Below are 13,534 nucleotides of genomic sequence, written 5' to 3'. Positions count from 1 at the left end.
TCAAGTAGTCATTGTTTTCGAATACTTTTTCTATGTTTCATATTGAGGGTGAGCTAGGGACATGTCTTAGCCCCCGCCCATATTCATGAGTAGAGGCATCTAGTTGGATAAATGTTTCGAGTCTATGTTGTCATGTGTCGCTCTTAAATTTCTATTCATATTTAGACTCTCTTATGATGTTTCCTCTTTTACTTTACCTTGTATATGCTTATGATATGTACAAGAGGCTAGGTTGGAGCCCTTCGGGGTTTTGATTGCCGTGCTTTGACTAGGACCTAGGTCGGGTCATGACATGAGTCCTTATGATCCGATAACGACTATACCTTTTCATTTTAGTATCTTTATTTCAGTATCAGATTTTGCAGTTAACTAGGGGTTTGTCCCAGTAATTTGTATGATAGTAGAGGCTTTTTAGACATTCAGTTAGATATCATGTATGTGTACTCAGATTTTGTCTATTTGATGTTGGACTATTATTAGACTATTCATGATGTCTTCTACTTTTCAGTTATCTTATCACAACCCAACCCCGTAGGTCACGACTGAGGTCTGACCCCGACCCCTGTATACGTATCTATCATTTATAGTCAAGTTGAACCGTGTGTGATGTGATACTATATACAAAAATCTCAATGGGTCAAAAACTTTTTTTTGTAAACCTGTAGCCTCTTTCACCTGTGTCATAACCGGAAAAGGCATGCAAGCCGACAAGGCTGCCATAACACGAAAATATTTACAAAACGTCGTACAAGTACAACTGAAACAGACTTACAAATAACCCACAAACACATGTCTACAGACCTCTAAGAGTAATAACTGTATCATATGGCGGGACTGGGCCCCCGCCATAACCCTGAATAAATAAATATATACACAAGAGGACCAATATCAAAAAGCTAGGCTCCGAAATAGTGGAGCACTTCCCATAGCTAAGCGGAAATCCTAAGCAGGCGAGTCTCTAAAAGGAACACCTATACCTGTGGGCATGAAACGCAGCCCCCCGAAGAAAGGGGGTCAGTACGATATATGTACTGAGTATATAAGCACAATATAACTGAGATAACAACTGATTGAAGGATGCAGGAAACCAAGTATAATATTTAATAGGGTACTGTACCTACACCTCACAAAATAAAGTCATGTATACCACTATCACATACCATATCCGGCCTGCTTGGGGACTCGATGTTACAAACACATCATCTATCATGCTAGGTATATATATGCCATTAACGATGTGGAACGTACAGCCCAATCTCTATATATAGAAAGTACATGCCGAGGAACGATGGCTCGATCCATGTATCATATAATAATGCTGAGGAACGACAGCCCGATCTATATATCGTATAACAATGCTGAGGTACGACAGCCCGATCCATATAATGCATAATAATGCCGAGGTATGACGGCCCGATCTGTATAATGCATAATAATTCCGAGGTATGACGGCCCGATCTGTATAATGCATAATAATGCCAAGGTACGACGACCCGTCCATATAATGCATAATCTATCGTGAAACGTATGACCTGATCCTTAAATAGCAAAATATGTCGAGGTACGTCCAGCCCGATCCATATATATATCATAATGCATATACGTGCACGCAAAACTCTGTAACATATCAAACATCCCTTAGATATCATCATAAAGCATGTTCAAGAGCCCCTAGGTATAGGAGCTTACACATCCCAACACTATTCAACCTATAGGAGGCTCAAGGGTCGTAGTTCAACTACTTCCATGCCCTTATCATTCAAAAGTGGGTGCAAGTCATGAGTTACATCCAAAATCTATAAATGGGACTATATCCAAATCCATGTCCTATAGAACCTTTAGTCTAGTCTTTCTCGAAGCAGGAAAAGACAAGCTTTACATGCACCACTTCCTATCATATGGAAGACTTGAAAAGTAATGACTTAACTTATTACAAGAGTTCTAATCAGTAGGAAGTGAATAAGAGTTTTAACTCACCCTTAGAGTTTTAAGAGTGGAATAACTTTAAACTTCATATACACAATACTTACATCTAAGTCGTGCCAAAGGAGAGGAAGAATAACTTTACATACATTACTTCTCAGTTTATAGAATATTTGAGGAATGGAAGCTTAACTACTTTAAGAGTCTTAACATTCAACTGTGAACACGAATTATGAATCATGAACCATGTTCAGAGCTCATGAATAGAGTTACCCCAAGCATCATACACATATCACTTGTCACTTAGACCTAACACATGCCCAAAAGAAAGAACAGATAGGCTTTACCTATTTATACCAAAACATGCCAAAAGAAGGAATAGCTTTACATACCTCTTATGAGTTACTCTTTATCCCGTTCACCTCGTCTTCCTTTGAACCTATTCAACATGAAAGTAATACGAATATCAACCACTCTTAACTTTCCATCATCTTAAGTTGTACCTTAGTATTAATGGAATCTATTTCCTTAGTCGTTTCCCCGACTAGTTCTGTTATTCGCTAAGGCATCGACGAAAATTGGGCAGCACCTCCCCTATAATGTGCCCTATCCAAATTTCCAATTAGTTCCCTAATACCTACAGCCAAAAAACAACAACAACCTGCAACAATTCACACCAACAATATACAACATGAACTCCAAAAGACTTATTCAAAAATACGATATCACAATAGGGCGTCTAGCCTTTATTTTGTAACGCCTTTCATTATACGCAACGAGGGGTCATTTGACTGCAACCAGAATCTCCCACACCTCTTTTAGAATTCCTTTAGGACCTGCAACACACCATCACACACCTGCAACAACCCCCACACGCACAACACCTCATTTTGACTACAATTTAACTATAGCGATTCCAATTTAGTTTATTTCGGACGTCAAGCATATTTATCATATTTTCACATTTCCAGCCACTTAAACAATGTATAATATCCTCTATAACAACACCATAAACTCCAATTTAAAAGTAAAGGCCTTACCTTACGTTAAACTCGTCAAACTCCCCAAAACTATCAAAGCGTGAAATCTGGACAGCCCATAGTCTTATATTGTCGCTTAGTTTCGAAGGGGTAATTGAGGGAATCAGGATTTGTGGCCTCAATGAAAGTTATATACATGTGTATCAAGGTTTCATACAATTTTTAATCACCCCTACAACAATTTTGTACGAAAAGATATGCCCAAAATACCCACAGCTGTTCGTGTAGGATTTCTAAAACATCATCTGGGCATCACCTCCCCCATACTTCATCACCCTTTTTTGAGCAGAGAAAAGCGAAACTAGGTTTTAGAGTCTAAATGAAAGTTGTATCCCTATGAAACATCTTTACAAACCATCTTGAATCACTCAAAAATAATCCTTACACAAGGAGTTATACTCGTATTACCAACTTAGTGTTTCTCCAAACCATGGCTGCCTTTTGCTTTCTTCTCCACGTTTTTCTCTCTATTTTTGTTCAAGTTTTTGGCTAAAAATGACTTAATAGTCATCCATACATAGATATATATCTTTTTGGAGAGTGACACGTGTCATCCCTTAAGGGTGACATGTGTCACACCCTTAGGCAGACACCTCAATTATGCAACCAATCCATGGTTGCCACGTGGAAGGTGGGGGTCCACCCCATGGTGTGTCACCTGCTGCCATGTATCACTTTCATGTGCTTCAATGTGTACCTATCATGTGCTGCCATGTGTCAAGTAGGTGAGTCACCTACTTGCTTCAAGTAGGTGCGTCGTTTCCTTATTTCTCTTCCGTGGGTTCGTAATTTCGTTGCACTTTAAGAGCCTATGTATTCCTTGCTACTTAGTCTCAACACGCACTCGAGTAGCTTAAGTACGTAAGACCTCCAAGTTGGTAGCTTACGCGAGTCAATTGAGTCCTACGACTCATTTCTCGGCCTCCAACTCCTTTCGAATTTTTATAACCCTATTTCCAATCTTCCTTATTATGAAGCATTTCGTTCTCCTTTCCTTGGAGTTATTTGATAGCATTATTATTAACTATCCGACTCACATAATGACTTTTAAGAACTTAAGAGCCTTCCCAGAAACTTGAGAAGCCTAACAAGCATTCTAAGGTACCAAAGTACGGGGTGTAACATCCTTCCCCCCTTTAGAACATTTGTCCCCGAATGTTAACTAGCCTCATAAGGTCTTACGAGTGCTTCAGGATTCTTCTGTACTGGCTGTCGTTCATAGGCCTTGTATCAACTCATATGGTCTATTTAAGAAGGTAGATTACCTGTAGGCCTAGGGAATAAGTGATATTTCTTTTCCATTACTTCTTTCCAGTTCCTTTACAACACATCATATTGCACCCTTTACACAAACATGTGTAGGAGCTTAAAGTAGCCCGAAAGATGCTTTAGCATCACCATACTAGTCTGTACGTAAACCTGTATCATTTCTTACTTCCTTCCTCTACTTACCCTTGAGTTTCCTCATATTCCAATATAGGAGAGATCTCTCATCCTTTCCTTGTTTTTCTACTTATATACCACAATATTAGTAGTCAGTAACTTTGTTACCAATATCTTACCTTCAGTCGAGTATAGCCTGGCTATTCCTTACAGTATGTTTAATTTCTCATCGTAATTCTCTTGTTGTATTCATCCCCTTTGTATGCACCTATTCTTTGATGTCATACTATTCAAGTCCTTACTATTAATTCTCCGCACTGTCTCTGGTATCATGGCTTCTATCCGTTTATTGCTGGCCTTTAGATCTTATTAACTCGTGCCAGTATGGGATTTCACTTGAAGCCACTTCCCCCCTTTAGGGTGTACCCATGTCACTATCTGTTGTGTTCTATCTTACGCCCCTATTTCCAATTTTCCAATACGTATGATTCTTTTCCAACACATTCGGTATACTGCTCCATATCTATGCCTTCCTTTATATCTTCCATACCTTTGGTTTCCTAGGTACGACAACTTGACACAATTATGAGGTGCTAATCCAGTCTAATTATGGGTACTCGAGTCACGTAGCAATTTATTCGAAGCTACTTTCTATTTATTTTGATCAACAACTAGTTGGGGCTTATAGTCGTTTCCAATTCTCAAATAGGTAGTACTTACCTTCCGACGCTCGGTGTCCCAAACTTTGTCATAGTCCTAGCCTTATCCTAGTGGGTACCACTTGTCCCTTTAATGAATTCACAATGCACTAGTTGTTTTGCAATGCTACATCCCCTATCTCAAAGGGTCTTATCATCTTTCACGGTGGAGTTACGTATCCACAATACTTCTTTATATCAACAATGCCATGCACGGCCAACGTGTATATATACATGCATATCATCTTATATCATAGCCATACAGGGCTTCCCAGGGGGTCACCCATCCCAATATTACTCTTGCTCAAGCACGCTTAACTTCGGAGTTCTGATGGGATCCGGTACGTTAGTGCTGGTATGATCGCACCCTCCCCCGTGGGGCGCATATCTATCGAAGAAAATGATGACCCAGCAGCTGATCCAGTAGGCCAAGCAGCACCAAGTTACCCTTATATTCTTATTACATAGACCACATCCTATCTTTAGCCACTTCCTCACAAGGCTTTACTTATTTTTATAACTATCCTCATTATATTCACATCATATCTTGTTCGCATTCTACCCCATAGTATAACACTTCTTAACCTTTTTCACGATTCTTACTGTGGGTTACTTACCCTTCTTAGTTAGTCTTATCCTTAATATATCGTTCTATCCAGAACTACCAGTCTTTCCTAAATCATTTTCCTTTTAATTCAAGGAAAATTTGGGCAGAGTTTCCTCTGTATTTCTTACTATCTCAACACATGCATGTAGAAAATGCCAACAATGCCTCACAGGGGCAATATGCATAAAGATACATATATATGTATCATATCACATCATATCGCAGCCTCACAGGGCGCCCAATATCCACAATAGTATAAATTGATGGACTTACCTCATATGTCCAACTCGAATTGCACTTGTTTAGACTTTCCGTCTACTTTTCCTTTCAATTTTAAACTTTACATATCAACCGTAATTCAATACCTTACCTGGCACCTATCATTCGTGCCTTGCTTACCTACGTGCTGTGTAACTTCCAATATCGTCAGTAACCTTCTTCTATCGATGTTGTCCTTCTGCTGAAATCACAAGTTAGTATGAGGAATTTCATTCCATGTGACTCGGCTCTATCGCACGATCGTAGATATGAAAGAAAGGTAACATCCTAAATGTCCTGTAGCCTCTTGTCTAAAGATGTGGTGCACAACACAGCGATAAACAAGACTTTACTAGCCACGGTTTGTAGACACTCCAAGGACGAACTACTCTGATACCACTTCTGTCACAACCCAACCCCATAGGTCGCGACTAAGGTCTGACCTGGACCCCCGTATACGTATCTATCAATTATATTCAAGTTGAACTGTGTGTGATGTGATACTATATACAAAAATCTCAATGGGTCAAAAACATTTTTTTTGTAAACCTGTAGCCTCTTTCACCTGCGTCATAACAAGAAAAGGCATGCAAGCCGACAAGGCTGCCATAACACGAAAATATTTACAAAATGTCATACGAGTACAATTGAAATAGACTTACAAATAACCCACAAACACATGGCTACAGACCTCTAAGAGTAATAACTGTATCATATGGCGGAATAGGGCCCCCGCGGTACCCCTGAATAAATAAATATATACACAAGAGGACCAATATCAAAAAGCTAGGCTCTGAAATAGTGGAGCACTTCCCATAGCTGAGCGGAAATCCTAAGCTGGCGAGTCTCTGAAATGAACACCTATACCTGTGGGCATGAAACGCAGCCCCCCGAAGAAAGGGGGGTCAGTACGATATATGTACTGAGTATATAACAACAACATAACTGAGATAACAACTAAACCAAGGATGCAGGAAACCAAGTATAACATTTAATAAGGTACTGTACCTGCACCTCACAAAATAAAGTCATGTATACCACTATCACATACCGTATTCGGCCCGCTCGGGGACTCAGTGTTACAAACACATCATCTATCATGCTAGGTATATATATGCCATTAACGCTGTGGGACGTACAGCCCGATCCCTGTATATAGAAAGTACATGCCGAGGAACAATGGCCCAATCCATGTATCATATAATAATGTCGAGGAACGACGACCTGATCCGTATATCATATTACAATGCCAACGTACGACGGCCCGATCCGTATAATGTATAATAATGCCGAGATACGATGGCCCGATCCGTATAATGCAAAATAATTCCAAGGTACGACGGCCCAATCCGTATAATTATTAATAATGCTGAGGTACAATAGCCCGATCCATATAATGCATAATCTATCATGAAACGTACGACCTGATCCTTATATAGCAAAATATGCTGAGGTACGTCCGGCCCGATCTATATATATATATCATAATGCATATACGTGCACGCAAAACTCTGTAACATATCTAACATCCCTTATATATCATCATAAAGCATGTTCAAGAGCCCCTAGGTATAGGAGCTTACACATCCCAACACTATTCAACCTATAGGAGGCTCAAGGGTCGTAGTTCAACTACTTCCATGCCCTTATCATTCAAAAGTGGGTGCAAGTCATGAGTTACATCCAAAATCTATAAATGGGACTATATCCAAATCCATGTCCTATAGAACCTTTAGTCTAGTCTTTCTCGAAGTAGGAAAAGACAAGCTTTACATGCACCACTTCCTATCACATGGAAGACTTGAAAAGTAATGACTTAACTTATTACAAGAGTTCTAATCAGTAGGAAGTGAACAAGAGTTTTAAGTCACCCTTAGAGTTTTAAGAGTGGAATAACTTTAAACTTCATATACACAATACTTACATCTAAGTCGTGCCAAAGGAGAGGAAGAATAACTTTACATACACTACTTCTCAGTATATAGAATATTTGAGGAATGGAAGCTTAACTACTTTAAGAGTCTTAATATTCAACTGTGAACACGAATTATGAATCATGAAACATGTTCAGAGCTCATGAATAGAGTTACCCCAAGCTTCATACACATATCACTTGTCACTTAGACCTAACACATGCCCAAAAGAAAGAACAGATAGGCTTTACATATTTATACCAAAACATGCCAAAAGAAGGAATAGCTTTACTTCCTCTTATAAGTTACTCTTTATCCCGTTCGCCTCGTCATCCTTTGAACCTATTCAACATGAAAGTAATACGAATATCAACCACTCTTAACTTTCCATCATCTTAGGTTGTACCTTAGTATTAATGGAATCTATTTCCACAGTCTTATATTGTCGCTTAGTTTTGAAGGGGTAATTGAGGGAAACAGGATTTGTGGCCTCGATAAAAGTTATAGAAATGTGTATCAAGGTTGAATACAGTTTTTAATCACCCCTACAGTAATTTTGTACGAAAATATATGCCCAAAATACCCACAGCTGTTCGTGTAGGATTTCCAAAACAACATCTGGGCAGCACCTCCCCCATACTTCATCACCCTTTTTCGAGCAGAGAAAAGAGAAACTAGGTTTTAGAGGCTAAATTAAAGTTGTATCCCTATGAAACAGCTTTCCAAAACATCTTGAATCACTCAACAATAAGCCTTACACAAGGAGTTATACTCGTATTACCAACGTAGTGTTTCTCCAAACCATGGCTGCCTTTTGCTTTCTTCTCCACATTTTTCTCTCTATTTTTGTTCAAGTTTTTGGCTAAAAATGACTTAATAGTCATCCATACATAGATATATATCTTTTTGGAGAGTGACACGTGTCATCCCCTAAGGGTGACACATGTCACACCATTAGGCAGCCACCTCAATTATGCAACCAATCCATGGTTTCCACATGGCAGGTGGGGTCCACCCCATGGTGTGTCACCTGCTGCCATGTGTCACTTTCATATGCTTCTATGTGTACCTATCACGTGCTGCCATGTATCAAGTAGGTGAGTCACCTACTTGCTTCGAGTAGGTGCGTCGTTTCCTTATTTCTCTTCCGTGGGTTCGTAATTTCGTCGCACTTTAAGAGCCTATGTATTCCTTGCTACTTAGTCTCAACACGCACTCGAGTAGATTAAGTATGTAAGACCTCCAAGTTGGTAGCTTACGCGAGTCAATTGAGTCCTACGACTCATTTCTCGGCCTCCAACTCCTTTTGAATTTTTATAACCCTATTTCCAATCTTCCTTATTATGAAGCATTTTGTTCTCCTTTCCTTGGAGTTATTTGATAGCATTATTATTAACTATCCGACTCACATAACGACTTTTAAGAACTTAAGAGCCTTCCCAGAAACTTGAGAAGCTTAAGAAGCATTCTAAGGTACCAAAGTACGGGGTGTAACAATCTCTTGTTGATTGTCTTATGAATCTTAGGTTCATGCCATGCCATGAGGTTAGCTTGGGGTCACTTGTGAGATATGTCACTTCTAGAGGGTAGTCTCAGGTCATGAGAAATTTAGTATCAGAGCATCAGGTTCAAGTGTCTTAAGGTGTCTGAAAGCCACATTAAGTAGTCTTATTCATGGGTACATCTATGATAGAAGGCTATGAAATATTTTAGGAAATACTTCACTTCTTTCATACACTTAGTCATATGATAGAATGCAGATATATATGGTCTTCTTCTAACTCTTGCTTTATACGTTTACAATATCATACATCCCAAAAGATCTTACGTCCGAAGGAACCGAGATGAAGAACAACAAGCACCTCCAGCCCCTACAGACTCTTTGAATGAGAAAGTGTGCTGAGTTTAGGGAAGCTTTCCAACTGCTATTCAAATCTATGACTATTCAGGCAACCGTGAGGTTGTGTCCTTGGTAAACCCAACTTCTAATACAACTACTACTAGAGTTTGGGACTTCACTCGAATGAACCCTCTATAATTTTATGGTTTCAAGGTGGATTACAATGTACAAGAGTTCATTGAGGGCATAATGTGTGTCACTCCAGTTGAGAGTGTAGATTTTGATTCTTATCTGTTCAAAGGAATGGATCAGACTTGGTTTAAGCAGTAGAGGAATGAAAGGGTGGTTGATGAAGGCCCACTGGATTGGGAAAAGTTCAAAGGTGATTTTCTAGAAAGGTTCTTCCCGCTTGAGATGAGACAGACTAAAATCCTAAAGTTCATAAGTTGATTGTAATATCCTAGAATTTTAAGATTGGAATATGATATTATATGGTTAAGTATTCCAAAAATAGCTTCGGTGGAATTTTAGGACCCGTATATCGAAAGATAAATTTTTTTAAAAATTGCACAAAACAATAGGGTGCGCGGCAAGTCGGCATCATGGACTTGCTTACCCACAGTTCAATTTTTTCCCAAGTCAAAATCTGGCCAATATCTCATTCGCTCAAAATTGTCAAAATTGGCCTATTTGTGAACGCATCCGCATCGCGGACTTGGCATGGATTTTTCATCCGAACTCAGTTTTTAAGTGGGGACACTTTGGACATTTTCTTAATTAGTTTTTTATGAACTTGGTCATTTTTAGGACCTAATTTTGCTATATAAACTAACCTAAAACTCTATTCTTTTACATTCTCCCACAATCCACTTATTCAAATAATTCCCTCTCTACAAAAGCTCCCCAAAGACTCTATTTAAGATTCTCAAGGAATTCTCTCAAGCTCTCTATCGAAACTCTCAAATTCTACAAGTTTCTTTTGTCTTCTTACTAAAGGTATGTAGGTATTTGATACTTGGGTACTTTCACCCATGGACCCCAACAAATTGTCTACTTTTGAATTAATTAAAGTTTGTATTTTTGTATGGGTTTTATGATCTTCATTCCAATTGCATGAATTATGATTCTTATTATGATTATAAATCTATTTTAACATAAATTGATGATTATTGCATTAAATTAAAGAATTTTTCTAAGAATTCTCCTACAATAATCATTAGAGTTCATAATATGACTTATGGGTATTTTTAATTATACTTCCAAATGATACTATCTTTATGAATTATGTATGGGTTGATAGAAAGTATATGATCATGCATGTTTTCAATCTAATTTCATGATTTCCATATCAATTGATCATGCATTCATATTTTCACCTTATTTTCAAAGTGTAAGTCTTGATCATGAATTTCAAGGAATTTTCAATGATTATGAACAACTCATGAAAGGGTTTTAAAGATGTTTCAATGATCTTTTAAGCAATTTCTATTAAAGAGGGTGACTTAGACCCTAATGATGTTTCTATGAAAAAGATTTGTAATAATGGAAGGCCTATACCCATATTATATGAATCACATGATAATGAGTTAATGACTCATGAAAGGTAATGAATGATGATGAATGAGTTATTCCTATGATATGTTTACCATTATGATATGACATGCATGACATCTCGATATTCTGTCAATGCTTTTGAACATTTTTCCTAAAAGTGGGTCCCAATTAGTATGATACCCGCAAAAGCATCAATGATTATGGATCAATTTTTTTATAAATAAAAGTTTATTAGTAGTATGGAAATTGGGTATGGAAGTCATGATAATACACGATATTATAAGATTTCTATTTCCTGTATAACTACGTCATGATTATGATATGTATTCCATAGGATGTTAACTTAGCACCGAGAGGACTTTGAGATTGGGGCTCCACCTAAGCCTTATTAGAAATCTCTAGTCCCATAAACTATGCTGCCACCGTATGATTTCTTTTGCCAATATAGCCACTTAATGATGATAATTTTGGACGGAGTCTACCTTGGCAAGTAGCCTCCCCCTTTTTCAATGTGGATATCATTGGATTCCATGTTAAGGCTATCATGGTCATAATGTCGGTTATGATTATATCCCACATATGTATTATTTGTAAAAGGTTTCAAATGACTAATCATCTCTTTACTTTTGTATGATAATCTTATGTTTTATTATGTATTGGTCCTTCTTATGACTAGTTATGCTTACTACTTCTCCTATCATGCTATTTAAAATGATGATAATGTGCACAAACATGGTTTTACTATACATTGCATTGCCTAAATACTTAGTACATTCAAACATACTAACGCATACTTCATTCAAACGTACTAACATATACTTCTTTCCTTTATTGTTTTTTCTAGACTATTCTAAGTCGCATCATTACTTTCTTTGAGGGTGAGGTAGGAACATGTCCTAGTCCCCGCCTATGTAGTCATGTAGAGGCATGTTGGGCATATGTGTAAGAAGCCTATATTATCTTGATTCTCTTTAATTATTCTTTTTCTTCTTTGACCTTTATGAGTTTCCGCTTATTGTTTTCCTTATGTATGCTTATGATATGATAAGAGGCTTGGTTAGAGTTTTTTCGAATATCCTAGTCATCGTTTCACATCAAGTCCCTAGTTTGGATCGTGACAAACTTGATATCAGAGCGCAAGTCTTTGAAGTGTCCTAGAGAGTCCAACATGCCGCATAAAGTAGAGTCTTCTTCATGGGTATAAAGCGTATCACATCTTTGAGTAGGAGTCTATAAGTCATGTTAGGAGAACTTCACTTATTTCATGATCTGATCGTGCGATCAAGTTAAATTCTATAGGGATTCCTTCTAACTCGTGTCTTACGTGTTCTAGAATATGTCTCATCAAGAAGAAAGAAATCAAAATATTGATCAATATAGTATCCCTTCATTCCTGGTTGACCCACCCTCAAGTGTCGATATCTCTAATATGGAGCTTCGTTATATCCTTATGTTGTTTGCTCAAGTTGTGACCACTCAACTGAGTCAACAAAAAGTAATCTGTATGAGCATAAATGTTAAGAAAACGAAATGGGTGAGGAAAAGAAATGTTATGAGAGGGAATGACTTTAATCATCAGAAAATGTCAAAAGGGGAAACATATGTCTCAATACGAGGAAAAGTGATGGGAAGGAGAAATCCTACCCCTCGTGATATGGGTGTGGTAAGAATTGTTTATTAGAGTGATTTTCTAGTACAAAAGGTTGTTATGGTTGAGGAAAGAGTGGACAGAAGAAGAGGGACTATCTAGTGGCTTTCAGGAAAGGTCAGGTGTCTAAGATGACTTGATTTAAAAGTGGGTTTTCTTATCCAAACCCGGTGGTGATTTTAGTGTGTCTACTATCCCCAAGTATTCCGAATGTGGGAAAAACCATGAATGTAAATGTTTAATTGGTATGGCTATTGTTTTGGATTTGGTAAAATGGGGTAGAAGGTCTCCAAATTCCCTAACAAGGGGAGACAAGGACGTCGTCAAGGGAAAGCTACTCAAGGTGGACAAAGTCAACAAGGTCGTAGCCCATGCCACAATAGGTTCTACGAACTTTAATCTAGGCAAGATGTTAAGTAGTCTCTCGATGTGATTACGAGTAATTTTTGGGTCTTTGACTTTAATGTTAATGCTAAACTTGAGCCGTGTTCCACATTATCTTTTGTTACTCATTGACTTGCTATAAGATTTGATATATGTCCCAAAATCATGCTAGAGTTGCTTTTTTGGTTAATACCTCATTGTGATTTAGTAACTAGGGGTAAGGTTGAGTGATGCTAATGAGGGTGGTGTTCATGTTTGAAATAGTTTGGAATCATCATTGGTAGTC

The 13,534-nt window shown here is 38.0% G+C and overlaps 1 pseudogene; it reads right to left on the bottom strand.

The window, feature by feature from the left end:
* Positions 1-5,295: 5,295 nt before the first annotated feature.
* LOC129904736 (5S ribosomal RNA) lies at positions 5,296-5,413 on the bottom strand (annotated as a pseudogene).
* Between the last annotated feature and the right edge of the window lie 8,121 nt (positions 5,414-13,534).

The sequence above is a fragment of the Solanum dulcamara genome, chromosome 9 (genome assembly GCF_947179165.1).
Source record: "Solanum dulcamara chromosome 9, daSolDulc1.2, whole genome shotgun sequence".
NCBI classification, from domain to species: Eukaryota; Viridiplantae; Streptophyta; class Magnoliopsida; order Solanales; family Solanaceae; genus Solanum; species Solanum dulcamara.
The sequence above is the reverse complement of the archived record's forward strand: the minus strand, read 5'-3'. Positions and strand labels throughout refer to the sequence as shown.